At 58.6% G+C, this 24,504-nt stretch overlaps 12 non-coding genes and 2 pseudogenes across 12 annotated transcripts; all 14 read right to left on the bottom strand.

The window, feature by feature from the left end:
- Window positions 1–872: 872 nt before the first annotated feature.
- LOC146676361 (5S ribosomal RNA) lies at window positions 873–991 on the bottom strand. The gene has a single exon (XR_014910810.1). It is a non-coding gene; the product is annotated as a 5S ribosomal RNA (ribosomal RNA).
- Window positions 992–2,011: 1,020 nt separating this feature from the next.
- LOC146676360 (5S ribosomal RNA) lies at window positions 2,012–2,130 on the bottom strand. Its single transcript, XR_014910831.1, has one exon. It is a non-coding gene; the product is annotated as a 5S ribosomal RNA (ribosomal RNA).
- Window positions 2,131–3,150: 1,020 nt separating this feature from the next.
- LOC146676359 (5S ribosomal RNA) lies at window positions 3,151–3,269 on the bottom strand. The gene has a single exon (XR_014911267.1). It is a non-coding gene; the product is annotated as a 5S ribosomal RNA (ribosomal RNA).
- Window positions 3,270–4,524: 1,255 nt separating this feature from the next.
- Window positions 4,525–4,643, bottom strand: LOC146676358 (5S ribosomal RNA; annotated as a pseudogene).
- A 1,242-nt stretch (window positions 4,644–5,885) lies between these two features.
- On the bottom strand, window positions 5,886–6,004 carry LOC146676357 (5S ribosomal RNA). Its single transcript, XR_014911266.1, has one exon. It is a non-coding gene; the product is annotated as a 5S ribosomal RNA (ribosomal RNA).
- A 1,302-nt stretch (window positions 6,005–7,306) lies between these two features.
- On the bottom strand, window positions 7,307–7,425 carry LOC146676356 (5S ribosomal RNA; annotated as a pseudogene).
- Window positions 7,426–9,002: 1,577 nt separating this feature from the next.
- Window positions 9,003–9,121, bottom strand: LOC146676355 (5S ribosomal RNA). The gene has a single exon (XR_014911265.1). It is a non-coding gene; the product is annotated as a 5S ribosomal RNA (ribosomal RNA).
- A 1,696-nt stretch (window positions 9,122–10,817) lies between these two features.
- Window positions 10,818–10,936, bottom strand: LOC146676354 (5S ribosomal RNA). Its single transcript, XR_014910830.1, has one exon. It is a non-coding gene; the product is annotated as a 5S ribosomal RNA (ribosomal RNA).
- A 1,293-nt stretch (window positions 10,937–12,229) lies between these two features.
- Window positions 12,230–12,348, bottom strand: LOC146676353 (5S ribosomal RNA). The gene has a single exon (XR_014910797.1). It is a non-coding gene; the product is annotated as a 5S ribosomal RNA (ribosomal RNA).
- A 2,606-nt stretch (window positions 12,349–14,954) lies between these two features.
- LOC146676352 (5S ribosomal RNA) lies at window positions 14,955–15,073 on the bottom strand. The gene has a single exon (XR_014910796.1). It is a non-coding gene; the product is annotated as a 5S ribosomal RNA (ribosomal RNA).
- A 2,368-nt stretch (window positions 15,074–17,441) lies between these two features.
- On the bottom strand, window positions 17,442–17,560 carry LOC146676351 (5S ribosomal RNA). Its single transcript, XR_014911264.1, has one exon. It is a non-coding gene; the product is annotated as a 5S ribosomal RNA (ribosomal RNA).
- A 1,336-nt stretch (window positions 17,561–18,896) lies between these two features.
- On the bottom strand, window positions 18,897–19,015 carry LOC146676350 (5S ribosomal RNA). The gene has a single exon (XR_014910837.1). It is a non-coding gene; the product is annotated as a 5S ribosomal RNA (ribosomal RNA).
- A 2,050-nt stretch (window positions 19,016–21,065) lies between these two features.
- On the bottom strand, window positions 21,066–21,184 carry LOC146676349 (5S ribosomal RNA). Its single transcript, XR_014911262.1, has one exon. It is a non-coding gene; the product is annotated as a 5S ribosomal RNA (ribosomal RNA).
- Window positions 21,185–23,232: 2,048 nt separating this feature from the next.
- LOC146676348 (5S ribosomal RNA) lies at window positions 23,233–23,351 on the bottom strand. Its single transcript, XR_014911261.1, has one exon. It is a non-coding gene; the product is annotated as a 5S ribosomal RNA (ribosomal RNA).
- Between the last annotated feature and the right edge of the window lie 1,153 nt (window positions 23,352–24,504).

Raw genomic sequence — 24,504 nt, 5'->3', positions numbered from 1 at the left:
AGGCACTGGTGTGGTGTAAGTGGCCTCAGCCAGCAGCAAAAGGGCCCTGGTGTGGTGTAAGTCGCCTCAGCCACCAGCCACAGGCCCTGGTGTGGTGTAGGTGGCCTCAGCCAGCAGCCACAGGCCCTGGTGTGGTGTAAGTGGCCTCAGCCAGTGCCACAGGCCCTGGTGTGGTGTAAGTGGCCTGAGCAAGAGCCACAGGCCCTGGTGTGGTGTAAGTGGCCTCAGCCAGTGCCACAGGCCCTGGTGTGGTGTAAGTCGCCTCAGCCAGCAGCCACAGGCCCTGGTGTGGTGTAGGTGGCCTCAGCCAGCAGCCACAGGCCCTGGTGTGGTGTAAGTGGCCTCAGCCAGTGCCACAGGCCCTGGTGTGGTGTAAGTGGCCTGAGCAAGAGCCACAGGCCCTGGTGTGGTGTAAGTGGCCTCAGCCAGTGCCACAGGCCCTGGTGTGGTGTAATTGGCCTCAGCCAGCAGCCACAGGCCCTGGTGTGGTGTAAGTGGCCTCAGCCAGAGCCACAGGCCCTGATGTGGTGTAAGTGGCCTCAATAGCAACTAATGCCCTGGTGTGGTGTAGGTGGCCTCAGCCAGCAGCCACAGGCCCTGGTGTGGTGTAAGTGGCCTCAGCCAGCAGCCACAGGCCCTGGTGTGGTGTAAGTGGCCTCAGCCAGAGCCACAGGCCCTGATGTGGTGTAAGTGGCCCCAGCCGGTCACTCAGGCCCTTGTGTGGTGTAGGTTGCATCAGCTAGCAGCACAAGACATTGGAAAAGAGCCAAAAGCAGTGTCGTTAATGTGCCCTCATTAATGGGCAGCTGCTTTTGGTCTTTTAATACACCCCTTCTCTGGATCAAAAGCGGTTCAATGACATGAAAATGAAAGGCTTACAGCACCAGGTATTCCCAGGTAGTCTCCCATCCAAGTACTAACCAAGCCCAGCCCTGCTTAGCTTCCGAGATCAGACGAAGTCGGGCGTGCTCAGGGTGGTATGGCCGTAAGCTGCTGGCTCCAGCACAATGTCTCAATTTATGGATTCAAGTGATTAGGTGGCAAGTACCTGAAGTTACGAAGACAATCCTATAACCATACCTGCATGTTTGCATAATACCCTAACCCAAAGGCTCAGTTTGGCATTTATCCAACAGCACAGGCCCTGGATTGTTGAAGATGGCCTCAGGAACCAGCACAGGGCCTGGTGTGTTGTACATGGCCACAGCAAGCAGCACAGGGCCTGGTTTGGTGAAGATGGCCTCGGCCAGAAGCGCAGGGCCTGGTGTGATGTGAGTGGCCTGAGCAAGAGCCACAGGCCTTGGTGTGGTGTAAGTGGCCTCAGCCAGCAGCCACAGGCCCTGGTGTGGTGTAAGTCGCCTCAGCCAGAAGCCACAGGCACTGGTGTGGTGTAAGTGGCCTCAGCCAGCAGCAAAAGGGCCCTGGTGTGGTGTAAGTGGCCTCAGCCAGCAGCCACAGGCCCTGGTGTGGTGTAGGTGGCCTCAGCCAGCAGCCACAGGCCCTGGTGTGGTGTAAGTGGCCTCAGCCAGCAGCCACAGGCCCTGGTGTGGTGTAAGTGGCCTCAGCCAGTGCCACAGGCCCTGGTGTGGTGTAAGTGGCCTGAGCAAGTGCCACAGGCCCTGGTGTGGTGTAAGTGGCCTGAGCAAGAGCCACAGACCCTGGTGTGGTGTAATTGGCCTCAATAGCAACTAATGCCCTGGTGTGGTGTAGGTGGCCTCAGCCAGCAGCCACAGGCCCTGGTGTGGTGTAAGTGGCCTCAGCCAGCAGCCACAGGCCCTGGTGTGGTGTAAGTGGCCTCAGCCAGAGCCACAGGCCCTGATGTGGTGTAAGTGGCCCCAGCCGGTCACTCAGGCCCTTGTGTGGTGTAGGTTGCATCAGCTAGCAGCACAAGACATTGGAAAAGAGCCAAAAGCAGTGTCGTTAATGTGCCCTCATTAATGGGCAGCTGCTTTTGGTCTTTTAATACACCCCTTCTCTGGATCAAAAGCGGTTCAATGACATGAAAATCAAAGGCTTACAGCACCAGGTATTCCCAGGCAGTCTCCCATCCAAGTACTAACCAAGCCCAGCCCTGCTTAGCTTCCGAGATCAGACGAAGTCGGGCGTGCTCAGGGTGGTATGGCCGTAAGCTGCTGGCTCCAGCACAATGTCTCAATTTATGGATTCAAGTGATTAGGTGGCAAGTACCTGAAGTTACGAAGACAATCCTATAACCATACCTGCATGTTTGCATAATACCCTAACCCAAAGGCTCAGTTTGGCATTTATCCAACAGCACAGGCCCTGGATTGTTGAAGATGGCCTCAGGAACCAGCACAGGGCCTGGTGTGTTGTACATGGCCACAGCAAGCAGCACAGGGCCTGGTTTGGTGAAGATGGCCTCGGCCAGAAGCGCAGGGCCTGGTGTGATGTGAGTGGCCTGAGCAAGAGCCACAGGCCTTGGTGTGGTGTAAGTGGCCTCAGCCAGCAGCCACAGGCCCTGGTGTGGTGTAAGTGGCCTCAGCCAGAAGCCACAGGCACTGGTGTGGTGTAAGTGGCCTCAGCCAGCAGCAAAAGGGCCCTGGTGTGGTGTAAGTGGCCTCAGCCAGCAGCCACAGGCCCTGGTGTGGTGTAGGTGGCCTCAGCCAGCAGCCACAGGCCCTGGTGTGGTGTAAGTGGCCTCAGCCAGCAGCCACAGGCCCTGGTGTGGTGTAAGTGGCCTCAGCCAGTGCCACAGGCCCTGGTGTGGTGTAAGTGGCCTGAGCAAGTGCCACAGGCCCTGGTGTGGTGTAAGTGGCCTGAGCAAGAGCCACAGACCCTGGTGTGGTGTAATTGGCCTCAATAGCAACTAATGCCCTGGTGTGGTGTAGGTGGCCTCAGCCAGCAGCCACAGGCCCTGGTGTGGTGTAAGTGGCCTCAGCCAGCAGCCACAGGCCCTGGTGTGGTGTAAGTGGCCTCAGCCAGAGCCACAGGCCCTGATGTGGTGTAAGTGGCCCCAGCCGGTCACTCAGGCCCTTGTGTGGTGTAGGTTGCATCAGCTAGCAGCACAAGACATTGGAAAAGAGCCAAAAGCAGTGTCGTTAATGTGCCCTCATTAATGGGCAGCTGCTTTTGGTCTTTTAATACACCCCTTCTCTGGATCAAAAGCGGTTCAATGACATGAAAAGGAAAGGCTTACAGCACCAGGTATTCCCAGGCAGTCTCCCATCCAAGTACTAACCAAGCCCAGCCCTGCTTAGCTTCCGAGATCAGACGAGGTCGGGCGTGCTCAGGGTGGTATGGCCGTAAGCTGCTGGCTCCAGCACAATGTCTCAATTTATGGATTCAAGTGATTAGGTGGCAAGTACCTGAAGTTACGAAGACAATCCTATAACCATACCTGCATGTTTGCATAATACCCTAACCCAAAGGCTCAGTTTGGCATTTATCCAACAGCACAGGCCCTGGATTGTTGAAGATGGCCTCAGGAACCAGCACAGGGCCTGGTGTGTTGTACATGGCCACAGCAAGCAGCACAGGGCCTGGTTTGGTGAAGATGGCCTCGGCCAGAAGCGCAGGGCCTGGTGTGATGTGAGTGGCCTGAGCAAGAGCAACAGGCCTTGGTGTGGTGTAAGTGGCCTCAGCCAGCAGCCACAGGCCCTGGTGTGGTGTAAGTCGCCTCAGCCAGAAGCCACAGGCACTGGTGTGGTGTAAGTGGCCTCAGCCAGCAGCAAAAGGGCCCTGGTGTGGTGTAAGTGGCCTCAGCCAGCAGCCACAGGCCCTGGTGTGGTGTAGGTGGCCTCAGCCAGCAGCCACAGGCCCTGGTGTGGTGTAAGTGGCCTCAGCCAGTGCCACAGGCCCTGGTGTGGTGTAAGTGGCCTGAGCAAGAGCCACAGGCCCTGGTGTGGTGTAAGTGGCCTGAGCAAGAGCCACAGACCCTGGTGTGGTGTAATTGGCCTCAATAGCAACTAATGCCCTGGTGTGGTGTAGGTGGCCTCAGCCAGCAGCCACAGGCCCTGGTGTGGTGTAAGTGGCCTCAGCCAGCAACCACAGGCCCTGGTGTGGTGTAAGTGGCCTCAGCCAGTGCCACGGGCCCTGGTGTGGTGTAAGTGGCCTGAGCAAGAGCCACAGGCCCTGGTGTGGTGTAAGTGGCCTCAGCCAGTGCCACAGGCCCTGGTGTGGTGTAATTGGCCTCAGCCAGCAACTAATGCCCTGGTGTGGTGTAGGTGGCCTCAGCCAGCAGCCACAGGCCCTGGTGTGGTGTAAGTGGCCTCAGCCAGCAGCCACAGGCCCTGGTGTGGTGTAAGTGGCCTCAGCCAGAGCCACAGGCCCTGGTGTGGTGTAAGTGGCCTCAGCCAGAGCCACAGGCCCTGATGTGGTGTAAGTGGCCCCAGCCGGTCACTCAGGCCCTTGTGTGGTGTAGGTTGCATCAGCTAGCAGCACAAGACATTGGAAAAGAGCCAAAAGCAGTGTCGTTAATGTGCCCTCATTAATGGGCAGCTGCTTTTGGTCTTTTAATACACCCCTTCTCTGGATCAAAAGCGGTTCAATGACATGAAAATGAAAGGCTTACAGCACCAGGTATTCCCAGGCAGTCTCCCATCCAAGTACTAACCAAGCCCAGCCCTGCTTAGCTTCCGAGATCAGACGAGGTTGGGCGTGCTCAGGGTGGTATGGCCGTGCTCAGGGTGGTATGGCCGTAAGCTGCTGGCTCCAGCACAATGTCTCATTTTATGGATTCAAGTGATTAGGTGGCAAGTACCTGAAGTTACGAAGACAATCCTATAACAATACCTGCATGTGTGCATAATACCCTAACCCAAAGGCTCAGTTTGGCATTTATCCAACAGCACAGGCCCTGGATTGTTGAAGATGGCCTCAGGAACCAGCACAGGGCCTGGTGTGTTGTACATGGCCACAGCAAGCAGCACAGGGCCTGGTTTGGTGAAGATGGCCTCGGCCAGAAGCGCAGGGCCTGGTGTGATGTGAGTGGCCTGAGCAAGAGCAACAGGCCTTGGTGTGGTGTAAGTGGCCTCAGCCAGCAGCCACAGGCCCTGGTGTGGTGTAAGTCGCCTCAGCCAGAAGCCACAGGCACTGGTGTGGTGTAAGTGGCCTCAGCCAGCAGCAAAAGGGCCCTGGTGTGGTGTAAGTGGCCTCAGCCAGCAGCCACAGGCCCTGGTGTGGTGTAGGTGGCCTCAGCCAGCAGCCACAGGCCCTGGTGTGGTGTAAGTGGCCTCAGCCAGCAGCCACAGGCCCTGGTGTGGTGTAAGTGGCCTCAGCCAGCAGCCACAGGCCCTGGTGTGGTGTAAGTGGCCTCAGCCAGTGCCACAGGCCCTGGTGTGGTGTAAGTGGCCTGAGCAAGAGCCACAGACCCTGGTGTGGTGTAATTGGCCTCAGCCAGCAGCCACAGGCCCTGGTGTGGTGTAAGTTGCCTCAGCTAGAAGACACAGGCACTGGTGTGGTGTAAGTGGCCTCAGCCAGCAGCAAAAGGGCCCTGGTGTGGTGTAAGTCGCCTCAGCCAGCAGCCACAGGCCCTGGTGTGGTGTAGGTGGCCTCAGCCAGCAGCCACAGGCCCTGGTGTGGTGTAAGTGGCCTCAATAGCAACTAAGGCCCTGGTGTGGTGTAAGTGGCTTCAGCCAGCAGCCACAGGCTCTGTTGTGGTGTAACTGGCCTCAGCCAGCAGCCACAGGCCCTGGTGTGGTGTAAGTGGCCTCAGCCAGAGCCACAGGCCCTGATGTGGTGTAAGTGGCCCCAGCCCGTCACTCAGGCCCTGGTGTGGTGTAGGTGGCATCAGCTAGCAGCACAAGACATTGGAAAAGAGCCAAAAGCAGTGTCGTTAATGTGCCCTCATTAATGGGCAGCTGCTTTTGGTCTTTTAATACACCCCTTCTCTGGATCAAAAGCGGTTCAATGACATGAAAATGAAAGGCTTACAGCACCAGGTATTCCCAGGCAGTCTCCCATCCAAGTACTAACCAAGCCCAGCCCTGCTTAGCTTCCGAGATCAGACGAGGTCGGGCGTGCTCAGGGTGGTATGGCCGTAAGCTGCTGGCCCCAGCACAATGTCTCAATTTATGGATTCAAGTGATTAGGTGGCAAGTACCTGAAGTTACGAAGACAATCCTATAACCATACCTGCATGTTTGCATAATACCCTAACCCAAAGGCTCAGTTTGGCATTTATCCAACAGCACAGGCCCTGGATTGTTGAAGATGGCCTCAGGAACCAGCACAGGACCTGGTTTGGTGAAGATGGCCTCGGCCAGAAGCGCAGGGCCTGGTGTGAAGTGAGTGGCCTGAGCAAGAGCAACAGGCCTTGGTGTGGTGTAAGTGGCCTCAGCCAGCAGCCACAGGCCCTGGTGTGGTGTAAGTCGCCTCAGCCAGCAGCCACAGGCACTGGTGTGGTGTAAGTGGCCTCAGCCAGCAGCAAAAGGGCCCTGGTGTGGTGTAAGTGGCCTCAGCCAGCAGCCACAGGCCCTGGTGTGGTGTAGGTGGCCTCAGCCAGCAGCCACAGGCCCTGGTGTGGTGTAAGTGGCCTCAGCCAGCAGCCACAGGCCCTGGTGTGGTGTAAGTGGCCTCAGCCAGCAGCCACAGGCCCTGGTGTGGTGTAAGTGGCCTCAACCAGTGCCACAGGCCCTGGTGTGGTGTAAGTGGCCTGAGCAAGAGCCACAGACCCTGGTGTGGTGTAATTGGCCTCAGCCAGCAGCCACAGGCCCTGGTGTGGTGTAAGTGGCCTCAGCCAGAAGCCACAGGCACTGGTGTGGTGTAAGTGGCCTCAGCCAGCAGCAAAAGGGCCCTGGTGTGGTGTAAGTCGCCTCAGCCAGCAGCCACAGGCCCTGGTGTGGTGTAGGTGGCCTCAGCCAGCAGCCACAGGCCCTGGTGTGGTGTAAGTGGCCTCAGCCAGTGCCACAGGCCCTGGTGTGGTGTAAGTGGCCTGAGCAAGAGCCACAGGCCCTGGTGTGGTGTAAGTGGCCTCAGCCAGTGCCACAGGCCCTGGTGTGGTGTAATTGGCCTCAGCCAGCAGCCACAGGCCCTGGTGTGGTGTAGGTGGCCTCAGCCAGCAGCCACAGGCCCTGGTGTGGTGTAAGTGGCCTCAGCCAGCAGCCACAGGCCCTGGTGTGGTGTAAGTGGCCTCAGCCAGAGCCACAGGCCCTGATGTGGTGTAAGTGGCCCCAGCCGGTCACTCAGGCCCTTGTGTGGTGTAGGTTGCATCAGCTAGCAGCACAAGACATTGGAAAAGAGCCAAAAGCAGTGTCGTTAATGTGCCCTCATTAATGGGTAGCTGCTTTTGGTCTTTTAATACACCCCTTCTCTGGATCAAAAGCGGTTCAATGACATGAAAATGAAAGGCTTACAGCACCAGGTATTCCCAGGCAGTCTCCCATCCAAGTACTAACCAAGCCCAGCCCTGCTTAGCTTCCGAGATCAGACGAGGTCGGGCGTGCTCAGGCTGGTATGGCCGTAAGCTGCTGGCTCCAGCACAATGTCTCAATTTATGGATTCAAGTGATTAGGTGGCAAGTACCTGAAGTTACGAAGACAATCCTATAACCATACCTGCATGTTTGCATAATACCCTAACCCAAAGGCTCAGTTTGGCATTTATCCAACAGCACAGGCCCTGGATTGTTGAAGATGGCCTCAGGGACCAGCACAGGGCCTGGTGTGTTGTACATGGCCACAGCAAGCAGCACAGGGCCTGGTTTGGTGAAGATGGCCTCGGCCAGAAGCGCAGGGCCTGGTGTGATGTGAGTGGCCTGAGCAAGAGCAACAGGCCTTGGTGTGGTGTAAGTGGCCTCAGCCAGCAGCCACAGGCCCTGGTGTGGTGTAAGTCGCCTCAGCCAGAAGCCACAGGCACTGGTGTGGTGTAAGTGGCCTCAGCCAGCAGCAAAAGGGCCCTGGTGTGGTGTAAGTGGCCTCAGCCAGCAGCCACAGGCCCTGGTGTGGTGTAGGTGGCCTCAGCCAGCAGCCACAGGCCCTGGTGTGGTGTAAGTGGCCTCAGCCAGTGCCACAGGCCCTGGTGTGGTGTAAGTGGCCTGAGCAAGAGCCACAGACCCTGGTGTGGTGTAATTGGCCTCAGCCAGCAGCCACAGGCCCTGGTGTGGTGTAAGTCGCCTCAGCCAGAAGCCACAGGCACTGGTGTGGTGTAAGTGGCCTCAGCCAGCAGCAAAAGGGCCCTGGTGTGGTTTAAGTCGCCTCAGCCAGCAGCCACAGGCCCTGGTGTGGTGTAGGTGGCCTGAGCCAGCAGCCACAGGCCCTGGTGTGGTGTAAGTGGCCACAGCAAGCAGCACAGGGCCTGGTTTGGTGAAGATGGCCTCGGCCAGAAGCGCAGGGCCTGGTGTGATGTGAGTGGCCTGAGCAAGAGCCACAGGCCTTGGTGTGGTGTAAGTGGCCTCAGCCAGCAGCCACAGGCCCTGGTGTGGTGTAAGTCGCCTCAGCCAGAAGCCACAGGCACTGGTGTGGTGTAAGTGGCCTCAGCCAGCAGCAAAAGGGCCCTGGTGTGGTGTAAGTGGCCTCAGCCAGCAGCCACAGGCCCTGGTGTGGTGTAAGTGGCCTCAGCCAGCAGCCACAGGCCCTGGTGTGGTGTAAGTGGCCTCAGCCAGTGCCACAGGCCCTGGTGTGGTGTAAGTGGCCTGAGCAAGAGCCACAGGCCCTGGTGTGGTGTAAGTGGCCTGAGCAAGAGCCACAGACCCTGGTGTGGTGTAATTGGCCTCAATAGCAACTAATGCCCTGGTGTGGTGTAGGTGGCCTCAGCCAGCAGCCACAGGCCCTGGTGTGGTGTAAGTGGCCTCAGCCAGCAGCCACAGGCCCTGGTGTGGTGTAAGTGGCCTCAGCCAGAGCCACAGGCCCTGATGTGGTGTAAGTGGCCCCAGCCGGTCACTCAGGCCCTTGTGTGGTGTAGGTTGCATCAGCTAGCAGCACAAGACATTGGAAAAGAGCCAAAAGCAGTGTCGTTAATGTGCCCTCATTAATGGGCAGCTGCTTTTGGTCTTTTAATACACCCCTTCTCTGGATCAAAAGCGGTTCAATGACATGAAAATGAAAGGCTTACAGCACCAGGTATTCCCAGGCAGTCTCCCATCCAAGTACTAACCAAGCCCAGCCCTGCTTAGCTTCCGAGATCAGACGAGGTCGGGCGTGCTCAGGGTGGTATGGCCGTAAGCTGCTGGCTCCAGCACAATGTCTCAATTTATGGATTCAAGTGATTAGGTGGCAAGTACCTGAAGTTACGAAGACAATCCTATAACCATACCTGCATGTTTGCATAATACCCTAACCCAAAGGCTCAGTTTGGCATTTATCCAACAGCACAGGCCCTGGTTTGTTGAAGATGGCCTCAGGAACCAGCACAGGGCCTGGTGTGTTGTACATGGCCACAGCAAGCAGCACAGGGCCTGGTTTGGTGAAGATGGCCTCGGCCAGAAGCGCAGGGCCTGGTGTGATGTGAGTGGCCTGAGCAAGAGCAACAGGCCTTGGTGTGGTGTAAGTGGCCTCAGCCAGCAGCCACAGGCCCTGGTGTGGTGTAAGTCGCCTCAGCCAGAAGCCACAGGCACTGGTGTGGTGTAAGTGGCCTCAGCCAGCAGCAAAAGGGCCCTGGTGTGGTGTAGGTGGCCTCAGCCAGCAGCCACAGGCCCTGGTGTGGTGTAAGTGGCCTGAGCAAGAGCCACAGACCCTGGTGTGGTGTAATTGGCCTCAATAGCAACTAATGCCCTGGTGTGGTGTAGGTGGCCTCAGCCAGCAGCCACAGGCCCTGGTGTGGTGTAAGTGGCCTCAGCCAGCAGCCACAGGCCCTGGTGTGGTGTAAGTGGCCTCAGCCAGCAGCCACAGGGCCTGGTGTGGTGTAAGTCGCCTCAGCCAGAAGCCACAGGCACTGGTGTGGTGTAAGTGGCCTCAGCCAGCAGCAAAAGGGCCCTGGTGTGGTGTAAGTGGCCTCAGCCAGCAGCCACAGGCCCTGGTGTGGTGTAGGTGGCCTCAGCCAGCAGCCACAGGCCCTGGTGTGGTGTAAGTGGCCTCAGCCAGCAGCCACAGGCCCTGGTGTGGTGTAAGTGGCCTCAGCCAGTGCCACAGGCCCTGGTGTGGTGTAAGTGGCCTGAGCAAGAGCCACAGACCCTGGTGTGGTGTAATTGGCCTCAGCCAGCAGCCACAGGCCCTGGTGTGGTGTAAGTCGCCTCAGCTAGAAGACACAGGCACTGGTGTGGTGTAAGTGGCCTCAGCCAGCAGCAAAAGGGCCCTGGTGTGGTGTAAGTCGCCTCAGCCACCAGCCACAGGCCCTGGTGTGGTGTAGGTGGCCTCAGCCAGCAGCCACAGGCCCTGGTGTGGTGTAAGTGGCCTCAGCCAGTGCCACAGGCCCTGGTGTGGTGTAAGTGGCCTGAGCAAGAGCCACAGGCCCTGGTGTGGTGTAAGTGGCCTCAGCCAGTGCCACAGGCCCTGGTGTGGTGTAATTGGCCTCAGCCAGCAGCCACAGGCCCTGGTGTGGTGTAAGTGGCCTCAGCCAGAGCCACAGGCCCTGATGTGGTGTAAGTGGCCTCAATAGCAACTAATGCCCTGGTGTGGTGTAGGTGGCCTCAGCCAGCAGCCACAGGCCCTGGTGTGGTGTAAGTGGCCTCAGCCAGCAGCCACAGGCCCTGGTGTGGTGTAAGTGGCCTCAGCCAGAGCCACAGGCCCTGATGTGGTGTAAGTGGCCCCAGCCGGTCACTCAGGCCCTTGTGTGGTGTAGGTTGCATCAGCTAGCAGCACAAGACATTGGAAAAGAGCCAAAAGCAGTGTCGTTAATGTGCCCTCATTAATGGGCAGCTGCTTTTGGTCTTTTAATACACCCCTTCTCTGGATCAAAAGCGGTTCAATGACATGAAAATGAAAGGCTTACAGCACCAGGTATTCCCAGGCAGTCTCCCATCCAAGTACTAACCAAGCCCAGCCCTGCTTAGCTTCCGAGATCAGACGAAGTCGGGCGTGCTCAGGGTGGTATGGCCGTAAGCTGCTGGCCCCAGCACAATGTCTCAATTTATGGATTCAAGTGATTAGGTGGCAAGTACCTGAAGTTACGAAGACAATCCTATAACCATACCTGCATGTTTGCATAATACCCTAACCCAAAGGCTCAGTTTGGCATTTATCCAACAGCACAGGCCCTGGATTGTTGAAGATGGCCTCAAGAACCAGCACAGGACCTGGTGTGTTTTACATGGCCACAGCAAGCAGCACAGGGCCTGGTTTGGTGAAGATGGCCTCAGCAAGCAGCCACAGGCCCTGGTTTGGTGTAAGTGGCCTCAGCCAGCAGCCACTGGCCCTGGTGTGGTGTAAGTGGCCTCAGCCAGCAGCCACAGGCCCTGGTGTGGTCTAAGTGGCCTCAGCCAGTGCCACAGGCCCTGGTGTGGTGTAAGTGGCCTGAGCAAGAGCCACAGGCCCTGGTGTGGTGTAAGTGGCCTCAGCCAGCAGCCACAGGCCCTGGTGTGGTGTAAGTGGCCTGAGCAAGTGCCACAGGCCCTGGTGTGGTGTAAGTGGCCTAAGCCAGAGCCACAGGCCCTGGTGTGGTGTAAGTGGCCTCAATAGCAAATAAGGCCCTGGTGTGGTGTAAGTGGCCTGAGCAAGAACCACAGGGCCTGGTTTGGTGAAGATGGCCTCGGCCAGAAGCGCAGGGCCTGGTGTGATGTGAGTGGCCTGAGCAAGAGCCACAGGCCCTGGTGTGGTGTAAGTGGCCTCAGCCAGCAGCCACAGGCCCTGGTGTGGTGTAAGTCGCCTCAGCCAGAATCCACAGCCACTGGTGTGGTGTAAGTGGCCTCAGCCAGCAGCCACAGGCCCTGGTGTGGTGTAAGTGGCCTCAGCCAGTGCCACAGGCCCTGGTGTGGTGTAAGTGGCCTGAGCAAGAGCCACAGACCCTGGTGTGGTGTAATTGGCCTCAGCCAGCAGCCACAGACCCTGGTGTGGTGTAATTGGCCTCAATAGCAACTAATGCCCTGGTGTGGTGTAGGTGGCCTCAGCCAGCAGCCACAGGCCCTGGTGTGGTGTAAGTGGCCTCAGCCAGCAGCCACAGGCCCTGGTGTGGTGTAAGTGGCCTCAGCCAGAGCCACAGGCCCTGATGTGGTGTAAGTGGCCCCAGCCAGTCACTCAGGCCCTTGTGTGGTGTAGGTTGCATCAGCTAGCAGCACAAGACATTGGAAAACAGCCAAAAGCAGTGTCGTTAATGTGCCCTCATTAATGGGCAGCTGCTTTTGGTCTTTTAATACACCCCTTCTCTGGATCAAAAGCGGTTCAATGACATGAAAATGAAAGGCTTACAGCACCAGGTATTCCCAGGCAGTCTCCCATCCAAGTACTAACCAAGCCCAGCCCTGCTTAGCTTCCGAGATCAGACGAGGTCAGGCGTGCTCAGGGTGGTATGGCCGTAAGCTGCTGGCTCCAGCACAATGTCTCAATTTATGGATTCAAGTGATTAGGTGGCAAGTACCTGAAGTTACGAAGACAATCCTATAACCATACCTGCATGTTTGCATAATACCCTAACCCAAAGGCTCAGTTTGGCATTTATCCAACAGCACAGGCCCTGGATTGTTGAAGATGGCCTCAGGAACCAGCACAGGGCCTGGTGTGTTGTAAATGGCCACAGCAAGCAGCACAGGGCCTGGTTTGGTGAAGATGGCCTCGGCCAGAAGCGCAGGGCCTGGTGTGATGTGAGTGGCCTGAGCAAGAGCAACAGGCCTTGGTGTGGTGTAAGTGGCCTCAGCCAGCAGCCACAGGCCCTGGTGTGGTGTAAGTCGCCTCAGCCAGAAGCCACAGGCACTGGTGTGGTGTAAGTGGCCTCAGCCAGCAGCAAAAGGGCCCTGGTGTGGTGTAAGTGGCCTCAGCCAGCAGCCACAGGCCCTGGTGTGGTGTAGGTGGCCTCAGCCAGCAGCCACAGGCCCTGGTGTGGTGTAAGTGGCCTCAGCCAGCAGCCACAGGCCCTGGTGTGGTGTAAGTGGCCTCAGCCAGCAGCCACAGGCCCTGGTGTGGTCTAAGTGGCCTCAGCCAGTGCCACAGGCCCTGGTGTGGTGTAAGTGGCCTGAGCAAGAGCCACAGGCCCTGGTGTGGTGTAAGTGGCCTCAGCCAGCAGCCACAGGCCCTGGTGTGGTCTAAGTGGCCTCAGTCAGTGCCACAGGCCCTGGTGTGGTGTAAGTGGCCTGAGCAAGAGCCACAGGCCCTGGTGTGGTGAAGATGGCCTTGGCCAGCAGCAAAAGGGCCCTGGTGTGGTCTAAGTGGCCTCAGCCAGCAGCCACAGGCCCTGGTGTGGTGTAGGTGGCCTCAGCCAGCAGCCACAGGCCCTGGTGTGGTGTAAGTGGCCTCAGCCAGCAGCCACAGGCCCTGGTGTGGTGTAAGTGGCCTCAGCCAGCAGCCACAGGCCCTGGTGTGGTGTAAGTGGCCTCAGCCAGTGCCACAGGCCCTGGTGTGGTGTAAGTGGCCTGAGCAAGAGCCACAGACCCTGGTGTGGTGTAATTGGCCTCAGCCAGCAGCCACAGGCCCTGGTGTGGTGTAAGTCGCCTCAGCCAGAAGCCACAGGCACTGGTGTGGTGTAAGTGGCCTCAGCCAGCAGCAAAAGGGCCCTGGTGTGGTGTAGGTGGCCTCAGCCAGCAGCCACAGGCCCTGGTGTGGTGTAAGTGGCCTCAGCCAGCAGCCACAGGCCCTGGTGTGGTGTAAGTGGCCTCAGCCAGCAGCCACAGGCCCTGGTGTGGTGTAAGTGGCCTCAGCCAGTGCCACAGGCCCTGGTGTGGTGTAAGTGGCCTGAGCAAGAGCCACAGGCCCTGGTGTGGTGTAAGTGGCCTGAGCAAGAGCCACAGACCCTGGTGTGGTGTAATTGGCCTCAATAGCAACTAATGCCCTGGTGTTGTGTAGGTGGCCTCAGCCAGCAGCCACAGGCCCTGGTGTGGTGTAAGTGGCCTCAGCCAGCAGCCACAGGCCCTGGTGTGGTGTAAGTGGCCTCAGCCAGAGCCACAGGCCCTGGTGTGGTGTAAGTGGCCTCAGCCAGCAGCCACAGGCCCTGGTGTGGTGTAAGTGGCCTCAGCCAGCAGCCACAGGCCCTGGTGTGGTGTAAGTGGCCTCAGCCAGTGCCACAGGCCCTGGTGTGGTGTAAGTGGCCTGAGCAAGAGCCACAGACCCTGGTGTGGTGTAATTGGCCTCAGCCAGCAGCCACAGGCCCTGGTGTGGTGTAAGTGGCCTCAGCCAGCAGCCACAGGCCCTGGTGTGGTGTAAGTGGCCTGAGCAAGAGCCACAGGCCCTGGTGTGGTGTAAGTGGCCTGAGCAAGAGCCACAGGCCCTGGTGTGGTGTAAGTGGCCTGAGCAAGAGCCACAGGCCCTGGTGTGGTGTAAGTGGCCTCAGCCAGCAGCCACAGGCCCTGGTGTGGTGTAAGTAGCCTCAGCCAGAAGCCACAGGCACTGGTGTGGTGTAAGTGGCCTCAGCCAGCAGCAAAAGGGCCCTGGTGTGGTGTAAGTGGCCTCAGCCAGCAGCCACAGGCCCTGGTGTGGTGTAGGTGGCCTCAGCCAGCAGCCACAGGCCCTGGTGTGGTGTAAGTGGCCTCAGCCAGTGCCACAGGCCCTGGTGTGGTGTAAGTGGCCTGAGCAAGAGCCACAGGCCCTGGTGTGGTGTAAGTGGCCTGAGCAAGAGCCACAGACCCTGGTGTGGTGTAATTGGCCTCAATAGCAACTAATGCCCAGGTGTGGTGTAGGTGGCCTCAGCCAGCAGCCACAGGCCCTGGTGTGGTGTAAGTGGCCTCAGCCAGCAGCCACAGGCCCTGGTGTGGTGTAAGTGGCCTCAGCCAGAGCCACAGGCCCTGATGTGGTGTAAGTGGCCCCAGCCGGTCACTCAGGCCCTTGTGTGGTGTAGGTTGCATCAGCTAGCAGCACAAGACATTGGAAAAGAGCCAAAAGCAGTGTCGTTAATGTGCCCTCATTAATGGGCAGCTGCTTTTGGTCTTTTAATACACCCCTTCTCTGGATCAAAAGCGGTTCAATGACATGAAAATGAAAGGCTTACAGCACCAGGTATTCCCAGGCAGTCTCCCATCCAAGTACTAACCAAGCCCAGCCCTGCTTAGCTTCCGAGATCAGACGAGGTCAGGCGTGCTCAGGGTGGTATGGCCGTAAGCTGCTGGCTCCAGCACAATGTCTCAATTTATGGATTCAAGTGATTAGGTGGCAAGTACCTGAAGTTACGAAGACAATCCTATAACCATACCTGCATGTTTGCATAATACCCTAACCCAAAGGCTCAGTTTGGCATTTATCCAACAGCACAGGCCCTGGATTGTTGAAGATGGCCTCAGGAACCAGCACAGGGCCTGGTGTGTTGTAAATGGCCACAGCAAGCAGCACAGGGCCTGGTTTGGTGAAGATGGCCTCGGCCAGAAGCGCAGGGCCTGGTGTGATGTGAGTGGCCTGAGCAAGAGCAACAGGCCTTGGTGTGGTGTAAGTGGCCTCAGCCAGCAGCCACAGGCCCTGGTGTGGTGTAAGTCGCCTCAGCCAGAAGCCACAGGCACTGGTGTGGTGTAAGTGGCCTCAGCCAGCAGCAAAAGGGCCCTGGTGTGGTGTAAGTGGCCTCAGCCAGCAGCCACAGGCCCTGGTGTGGTGTAGGTGGCCTCAGCCAGCAGCCACAGGCCCTGGTGTGGTGTAAGTGGCCTCAGCCAGCAGCCACAGGCCCTGGTGTGGTGTAAGTGGCCTCAGCCAGCAGCCACAGGCCCTGGTGTGGTCTAAGTGGCCTCAGCCAGTGCCACAGGCCCTGGTGTGGTGTAAGTGGCCTGAGCAAGAGCCACAGGCCCTGGTGTGGTGTAAGTGGCCTCAGCCAGCAGCCACAGGCCCTGGTGTGGTCTAAGTGGCCTCAGTCAGTGCCACAGGCCCTGGTGTGGTGTAAGTGGCCTGAGCAAGAGCCACAGGCCCTGGTGTGGTGAAGATGGCCTTGGCCAGCAGCAAAAGGGCCCTGGTGTGGTCTAAGTGGCCTCAGCCAGCAGCCACAGGCCCTGGTGTGGTGTAGGTGGCCTCAGCCAGCAGCCACAGGCCCTGGTGTGGTGTAAGTGGCCTCAGCCAGCAGCAAAAGGGCCCTGGTGTGGTGTAGGTGGCCTCAGCCAGCAGCCACAGGCCCTGGTGTGGTGTAAGTGGCCTCAGCCAGCAGCCACAGGCCCTGGTGTGGTGTAAGTGGCCTCAGCCAGCAGCCACAGGCCCTGGTGTGGTGTAAGTGGCCTCAGCCAGTGCCACAGGCCCTGGTGTGGTGTAAGTGGCCTGAGCAAGAGCCACAGGCCCTGGTGTGGTGTAAGTGGCCTGAGCAAGAGCCACAGACCCTGGTGTGGTGTAATTGGCCTCAATAGCAACTAATGCCCTGGTGTTGTGTAGGTGGCCTCAGCCAGCAGCCACAGGCCCTGGTGTGGTGTAAGTGGCCTCAGCCAGCAGCCACAGGCCCTGGTGTGGTGTAAGTGGCCTCAGCCAGAGCCACAGGCCCTGGTGTGGTGTAAGTGGCCTCAGCCAGCAGCCACAGGCCCTGGTGTGGTGTAAGTGGCCTCAGCCAGCAGCCACAGGCCCTGGTGTGGTGTAAGTGGCCTCAGCCAGTGCCACAGGCCCTGGTGTGGTGTAAGTGGCCTGAGCAAGAGCCACAGACCCTGGTGTGGTGTAATTGGCCTCAGCCAGCAGCCACAGGCCCTGGTGTGGTGTAAGTGGCCTCAGCCAGCAGCCACAGGCCCTGGTGTGGTGTAAGTGGCCTGAGCAAGAGCCACAGGCCCTGGTGTGGTGTAAGTGGCCTGAGCAAGAGCCACAGGCCCTGGTGTGGTGTAAGTGGCCTGAGCAAGAGCCACAGGCCCTGGTGTGGTGTAAGTGGCCTCAGCCAGCAGCCACAGGCCCTGGTGTGGTGTAAGTAGCCTCAGCCAGAAGCCACAGGCACTGGTGTGGTGTAAGTGGCCTCAGCCAGCAGCAAAAGGGCCCTGGTGTGGTGTAAGTGGCCTCAGCCAGCAGCCACAGGCCCTGGTGTGGTGTAGGTGGCCTCAGCCAGCAGCCACAGGCCCTGGTGTGGTGTAAGTGGCCTCAGCCAGTGCCACAGGCCCTGGTGTGGTGTAAGTGGCCTGAGCAAGAGCCACAGGCCCTGGTGTGGTGTAAGTGGCCTGAGCAAGAGCCACAGACCCTGGTGTGGTGTAATTGGCCTCAATAGCAACTAATGCCCAGGTGTGGTGTAGGTGGCCTCAGCCAGCAGCCACAGGCCCTGGTGTGGTGTAAGTGGCCTCAGCCAGCAGCCACAGGCCCTGGTGTGGTGTAAGTGGCCTCAGCCAGAGCCACAGGCCCTGATGTGGTGTAAGTGGCCCCAGCCGGTCACTCAGGCCCTTGTGTGGTGTAGGTTGCATCAGCTAGCAGCACAAGACATTGGAAAAGAGCCAAAAGCAGTGTCGTTAATGTGCCCTCATTAATGGGCAGCTGCTTTTGGTCTTTTAATACACCCCTTCTCTGGATCAAAAGCGGTTCAATGACATGAAAATGAAAGGCTTACAGCACCAGGTATTCCCAGGCAGTCTCCCATCCAAGTACTAACCAAGCCCAGCCCTGCTTAGCTTCCGAGATCAGACGAGGTCGGGCGTGCTCAGGGTGGTATGGCCGTAAGCTGCTGGCTCCAGCACAATGTCTCAATTTATGGATTCAAGTGATTAGGTGGCAAGTACCTGAAGTTACGAAGACAATCCTATAACCATACCTGCATGTTTGCATAATACCCTAACCCAAAGGCTCAGTTTGGCATTTATCCAACAGCACAGGCCCTGGATTGTTGAAGATGGCCTCAGGAACCAGCACAGGGCCTGGTGTGTTGTACATGGCCACAGCAAGCAGCACAGGGCCTGGTTTGGTGAAGATGGCCTCGGCCAGAAGCGCAGGGCCTGGTGTGATGTGAGTGGCCTGAGCAAGAGCAACAGGCCTTGGTGTGGTGTAAGTGGCCTCAGCCAGCAGCCACAGGCCCTGGTGTGGTGTAAGTCGCCTCAGCCAGAAGCCACAGGCACTGGTGTGGTGTAAGTGGCCTCAGCCAGCAGCAAAAGGGCCCTGGTGTGGTGTAAGTGGCCTCAGCCAGCAGCCACAGGCCCTGGTGTGGTGTAGGTGGCCTCAGCCAGCAGCCACAGGCCCTGGTGTGGTGTAAGTGGCCTCAGCCAGCAGCCACAGGCCCTGGTGTGGTGTAAGTGGCCTCAGCCAGCAGCCACAGGCCCTGGTGTGGTGTAAGTGGCCTCAGCCAGTGCCACAGGCCCTGGTGTGGTGTAAGTGGCCTGAGCAAGAGCCACAGACCCTGGTGTGGTGTAATTGGCCTCAGCCAGCAGCCACAGGCCCTGGTGTGGTGTAAGTCGCCTCAGCCAGCAGCCACAGGCCCTGGTGTGGTGTAGGTGGCCTCAGCCAGCAGCCACAGGCCCTGGTGTGGTGTAAGTGGCCTCAGCCAGTGACACAGGCCCTGGTGTGGTGTAAGTGGCCTGAGCAAGAGCCACAGACCCTGGTGTGGTGTAATTGGCCTCAATAGCAACTAAGGCCCTGGTGTGGTGTATGTGGCCTCAGGCAGCAGCCACAGGCCCTGTTGTGATGTAACTTGCCTGAGCAAGAGCCACAGACCCTGGTGTGGTGTAATTGGCCTCAATAGCAACTAATGCCCTGGTGTGGTGTAGGTGGCCTCAGCCAGCAGCCACAGGCCCTGGTGTGGTGTAAGTGGCCTCAGCCAGCAGCCACAGGCCCTGGTGTGGTGTAAGTGGCCTCAGCCAGAGCCACAGGCCCTGATGTGGTGTAAGTGGCCCCAGCCGGTCACTCAGGCCCTTGTGTGGTGTAGGTTGCATCAGCTAGCAGCACAAGACATTGGAAAAGAGCCAAAAGCAATGTCGTTAATGTGCCCTCATTAATGGGCAGATGCTTTTGGTCTTTTAATACACCCCTTCTCTGGATCAAAAGCGGTTCAATGACATGAAAATGAAAGGCTTACAGCACCAGGTATTCCTAGGCAGTCTCCCATCCAAGTACTAACCAAGCCCAGCCCTGCTTAGCTTCCGAGATCAGACGAGGTCGGGCGTGCTCAGGGTGGTATGGCCGTAAGCTGCTGGCCCCAGCACAATGTCTCAATTTATGGATTCAAGTGATTAGGTGGCAAGTACCTGAAGTTACGAAGACAATCCTATAACCATACCTGCATGTTTGCATAATACCCTAACCCAAAGGCTCAGTTTGGCATTTATCCAACAGCACAGGCCCTGGATTGTTGAAGATGGCCTCAAGAACCAGCACAGGACCTGGTGTGTTTTACATGGCCACAGCAAGCAGCACAGGGCCTGGTTTGGTGAAGATGGCCTCAGCAAGCAGCCACAGGCCCTGGTTTGGTGTAAGTGGCCTCAGCCAGCAGCCACAGGCCCTGGTGTGGTGTAAGTGGCCTCAGCCAGCAGCCACAGGCCCTGGTGTGGTCTAAGTGGCCTCAGCCAGTGCCACAGGCCCTGGTGTGGTGTAAGTGGCCTGAGCAAGAGCCACAGGCCCTGGTGTGGTGTAAGTGGCCTCAGCCAGCAGCCACAGGCCCTGGTGTGGTGTAAGTGGCCTGAGCAAGTGCCACAGGCCCTGGTGTGGTGTAAGTGGCCTAAGCCAGAGCCACAGGCCCTGGTGTGGTGTAAGTGGCCTCAATAGCAAATAAGGCCCTGGTGTGGTGTAAGTGGCCTGAGCAAGAACCACAGGGCCTGGTTTGGTGAAGATGGCCTCGGCCAGAAGCGCAGGGCCTGGTGTGATGTGAGTGGCCTGAGCAAGAGCCACAGGCCCTGGTGTGGTGTAAGTGGCCTCAGCCAGCAGCCACAGGCCCTGGTGTGGTGTAAGTCGCCTCAGCCAGAATCCACAGCCACTGGTGTGGTGTAAGTGGCCTCAGCCAGCAGCCACAGGCCCTGGTGTGGTGTAAGTGGCCTCAGCCAGTGCCACAGGCCCTGGTGTGGTGTAAGTGGCCTGAGCAAGAGCCACAGACCCTGGTGTGGTGTAATTGGCCTCAGCCAGCAGCCACAGGCCCTGGTGTGGTGTAAGTGGCCTCAGCCAGAAGCCACAGGCACTGGTGTGGTGTAAGTGGCCTCAGCCAGCAGCCACAGGCCCTGGTGTGGTGTAAGTCGCCTCAGCCAGAAGCCACAGGCACTGGTGTGGTGTAAGTGGCCTCAGCCAGCAGCAAAAGGGCCCTGGTGTGGTGTAAGTGGCCTCAGCCAGCAGCCACAGGCCCTGGTGTGGTGTAGGTGGCCTCAGCCAGCAGCCACAGGCCCTGGTGTGGTGTAAGTGGCCTCAGCCAGCAGCCACAGGCCCTGGTGTGGTGTAAGTGGCCTCAGCCAGTGCCACAGGCCCTGGTGTGGTGTAAGTGGCCTGAGCAAGAGCCACAGACCCTGGTGTGGTGTAATTGGCCTCAGCCAGCAGCCACAGGCCCTGGTGTGGTGTAAGTCGCCTCAGCCAGAAGCCACAGGCACTGGTGTGGTGTAAGTGGCCTCAGCCAGCAGCAAAAGGGCCCTGGTGTGGTTTAAGTCGCCTCAGCCAGCAGCCACAGGCCCTGGTGTGGTGTAGGTGGCCTCAGCCAGCAGCCACAGGCCCTGGTGTGGTGTAAGTGGCCTCAGCCAGCAGCCACAGGCCCTGGTGTGGTGTAAGTGGCCTCAGCCAGCAGCCACAGGCCCTGGTGTGGTGTAAGTGCCCTCAGCCAGTGCCACAGGCCCTGGTGTGGTGTAAGTGGCCTGAGCAAGAGCCAGAGGCCCTGGTGTGGTGTAACTTGCCTGAGCAAGAGCCACAGACCCTGGTGTGGTGTAATTGGCCTCAATAGCAACTAATGCCCTGGTGTGGTGTAGGTGGCCTCAGCCAGCAGCCACAGGCCCTGGTGTGGTGTAAGTGGCCTCAGCCAGCAGCCACAGGCCCTGGTGTGGTGTAAGTGGCCTCAGCCAGAGCCACAGGCCCTGATGTGGTGTAAGTGGCCCCAGCCGGTCACTCAGGCCCTTGTGTGGTGTAGGTTGCATCAGCTAGCAGCACAAGACATTGGAAAAGAGCCAAAAGCAGTGTCGTTAATGTGCCCTCATTAATGGGCAGCTGCTTTTGGTCTTTTAATACACCCCTTCTCTGGATCAAAAGCGGTTCAATGACATGAAAATGAAAGGCTTACAGCACCAGGTATTCCCAGGCAGTCTCCCATCCAAGTACTAACCAAGCCCAGCCCTGCTTAGCTTCCGAGATCAGACGAGGTCGGGCGTGCTCAGGGTGGTATGGCCGTAAGCTGCTGGCTCCAGCACAATGTCTCAATTTATGGATTCAAGTGATTAGGTGGCAAGTACCTGAAGTTACGAAGACAATCCTATAACCATACCTGCATGTTTGCATAATACCCTAACCCAAAGGCTCAGTTTGGCATTTATCCAACAGCACAGGCCCTGGATTGTTGAAGATGGCCTCAGGAACCAGCACAGGGCCTGGTGTGTTGTACATGGCCACAGCAAGCAGCACAGGGCCTGGTTTGGTGAAGATGGCCTCGGCCAGAAGCGCAGGGCCTGGTGTGATGTGAGTGGCCTGAGCAAGAGCAACAGGCCTTGGTGTGGTGTAAGTGGCCTCAGCCAGCAGCCACAGGCCCTGGTGTGGTCTAAGTGGCCTCAGCCAGTGCCACAGGCCCTGGTGTGGTGTAAGTGGCCTGAGCAAGAGCCACAGGCCCTGGTGTGGTGTAAGTGGCCTCAGCCAGCAGCCACAGGCCCTGGTGTGGTGTAAGTGGCCTGAGCAAGTGCCACAGGCCCTGGTGTGGTGTAAGTGGCCTAAGCCAGAGCCACAGGCCCTGGTGTGGTGTAAGTGGCCTCAATAGCAAATAAGGCCCTGGTGTGGTGTAAGTGGCCTGAGCAAGAACCACAGGGCCTGGTTTGGTGAAGATGGCCTCGGCCAGAAGCGCAGGGCCTGGTGTGATGTGAGTGGCCTGAGCAAGAGCCACAGGCCCTGGTGTGGTGTAAGTGGCCTCAGCCAGCAGCCACAGGCCCTGGTGTGGTGTAAGTCGCCTCAGCCAGAATCCACAGCCACTGGTGTGGTGTAAGTGGCCTCAGCCAGCAGCCACAGGCCCTGGTGTGGTGTAAGTGGCCTCAGCCAGTGCCACAGGCCCTGGTGTGGTGTAAGTGGCCTGAGCAAGAGCCACAGACCCTGGTGTGGTGTAATTGGCCTCAGCCAGCAGCCACAGGCCCTGGTGTGGTGTAAGTGGCCTCAGCCAGAAGCCACAGGCACTGGTGTGGTGTAAGTGGCCTCAGCCAGCAGCCACAGGCCCTGGTGTGGTGTAAGTCGCCTCAGCCAGAAGCCACAGGCACTGGTGTGGTGTAAGTGGCCTCAGCCAGCAGCAAAAGGGCCCTGGTGTGGTGTAAGTGGCCTCAGCCAGCAGCCACAGGCCCTGGTGTGGTGTAGGTGGCCTCAGCCAGCAGCCACAGGCCCTGGTGTGGTGTAAGTGGCCTCAGCCAGCAGCCACAGGCCCTGGTGTGGTGTAAGTGGCCTCAGCCAGTGCCACAGGCCCTGGTGTGGTGTAAGTGGCCTGAGCAAGAGCCACAGACCCTGGTGTGGTGTAATTGGCCTCAGCCAGCAGCCACAGGCCCTGGTGTGGTGTAAGTCGCCTCAGCCAGAAGCCACAGGCACTGGTGTGGTGTAAGTGGCCTCAGCCAGCAGCAAAAGGGCCCTGGTGTGGTTTAAGTCGCCTCAGCCAGCAGCCACAGGCCCTGGTGTGGTGTAGGTGGCCTCAGCCAGCAGCCACAGGCCCTGGTGTGGTGTAAGTGGCCTCAGCCAGCAGCCACAGGCCCTGGTGTGGTGTAAGTGGCCTCAGCCAGCAGCCACAGGCCCTGGTGTGGTGTAAGTGCCCTCAGCCAGTGCCACAGGCCCTGGTGTGGTGTAAGTGGCCTGAGCAAGAGCCAGAGGCCCTGGTGTGGTGTAACTTGCCTGAGCAAGAGCCACAGACCCTGGTGTGGTGTAATTGGCCTCAATAGCAACTAATGCCCTGGTGTGGTGTAGGTGGCCTCAGCCAGCAGCCACAGGCCCTGGTGTGGTGTAAGTGGCCTCAGCCAGCAGCCACAGGCCCTGGTGTGGTGTAAGTGGCCTCAGCCAGAGCCACAGGCCCTGATGTGGTGTAAGTGGCCCCAGCCGGTCACTCAGGCCCTTGTGTGGTGTAGGTTGCATCAGCTAGCAGCACAAGACATTGGAAAAGAGCCAAAAGCAGTGTCGTTAATGTGCCCTCATTAATGGGCAGCTGCTTTTGGTCTTTTAATACACCCCTTCTCTGGATCAAAAGCGGTTCAATGACATGAAAATGAAAGGCTTACAGCACCAGGTATTCCCAGGCAGTCTCCCATCCAAGTACTAACCAAGCCCAGCCCTGCTTAGCTTCCGAGATCAGACGAGGTCGGGCGTGCTCAGGGTGGTATGGCCGTAAGCTGCTGGCTCCAGCACAATGTCTCAATTTATGGATTCAAGTGATTAGGTGGCAAGTACCTGAAGTTACGAAGACAATCCTATAACCATACCTGCATGTTTGCATAATACCCTAACCCAAAGGCTCAGTTTGGCATTTATCCAACAGCACAGGCCCTGGATTGTTGAAGATGGCCTCAGGAACCAGCACAGGGCCTGGTGTGTTGTACATGGCCACAGCAAGCAGCACAGGGCCTGGTTTGGTGAAGATGGCCTCGGCCAGAAGCGCAGGGCCTGGTGTGATGTGAGTGGCCTGAGCAAGAGCAACAGGCCTTGGTGTGGTGTAAGTGGCCTCAGCCAGCAGCCACAGGCCCTGGTGTGGTGTAAGTCGCCTCAGCCAGAAGCCACAGGCACTGGTGTGGTGTAAGTGGCCTCAGCCAGCAGCAAAAGGGCCCTGGTGTGGTGTAAGTGGCCTCAGCCAGCAGCCACAGGCCCTGGTGTGGTGTAGGTGGCCTCAGCCAGCAGCCACAGGCCCTGGTGTGGTGTAAGTGGCCTCAGCCAGCAGCCACAGGCCCTGGTGTGGTGTAAGTGGCCTCAGCCAGCAGCCACAGGCCCTGGTGTGGTGTAAGTGGCCTCAGCCAGTGCCACAGGCCCTGGTGTGGTGTAAGTGGCCTGAGCAAGAGCCACAGACCCTGGTGTGGTGTAATTGGCCTCAGCCAGCAGCCACAGGCCCTGGTGTGGTGTAAGTCGCCTCAGCTAGAAGACACAGGCACTGGTGTGGTGTAAGTGGCCTCAGCCAGCAGCAAAAGGGCCCTGGTGTGGTGTAAGTGGCCTCAGCCAGCAGCCACAGGCCCTGGTGTGGTGTAGGTGGCCTCAGCCAGCAGCCACAGGCCCTGGTGTGGTGTAAGTGGCCTCAGCCAGCAGCCACAGGCCCTGGTGTGGTGTAAGTGGCCTCAGCCAGCAGCCACAGGCCCTGGTGTGGTGTAAGTGGCCTCAGCCAGTGCCACAGGCCCTGGTGTGGTGTAAGTGGCCTGAGCAAGAGCCACAGACCCTGGTGTGGTGTAATTGGCCTCAGCCAGCAGCCACAGGCCCTGGTGTGGTGTAAGTCGCCTCAGCTAGAAGACACAGGCACTGGTGTGGTGTAAGTGGCCTCAGCCAGCAGCAAAAGGGCCCTGGT

Source organism: Rhamphochromis longiceps, linkage group LG3 (assembly GCF_057381845.1).
Source record: "Rhamphochromis longiceps isolate RC_006_pf linkage group LG3, R_longiceps_female_GT1.1, whole genome shotgun sequence".
In the NCBI taxonomy this organism is placed as follows: domain Eukaryota; kingdom Metazoa; phylum Chordata; class Actinopteri; order Cichliformes; family Cichlidae; genus Rhamphochromis; species Rhamphochromis longiceps.
This window is presented reverse-complemented; position numbering and strand designations above follow the sequence as displayed.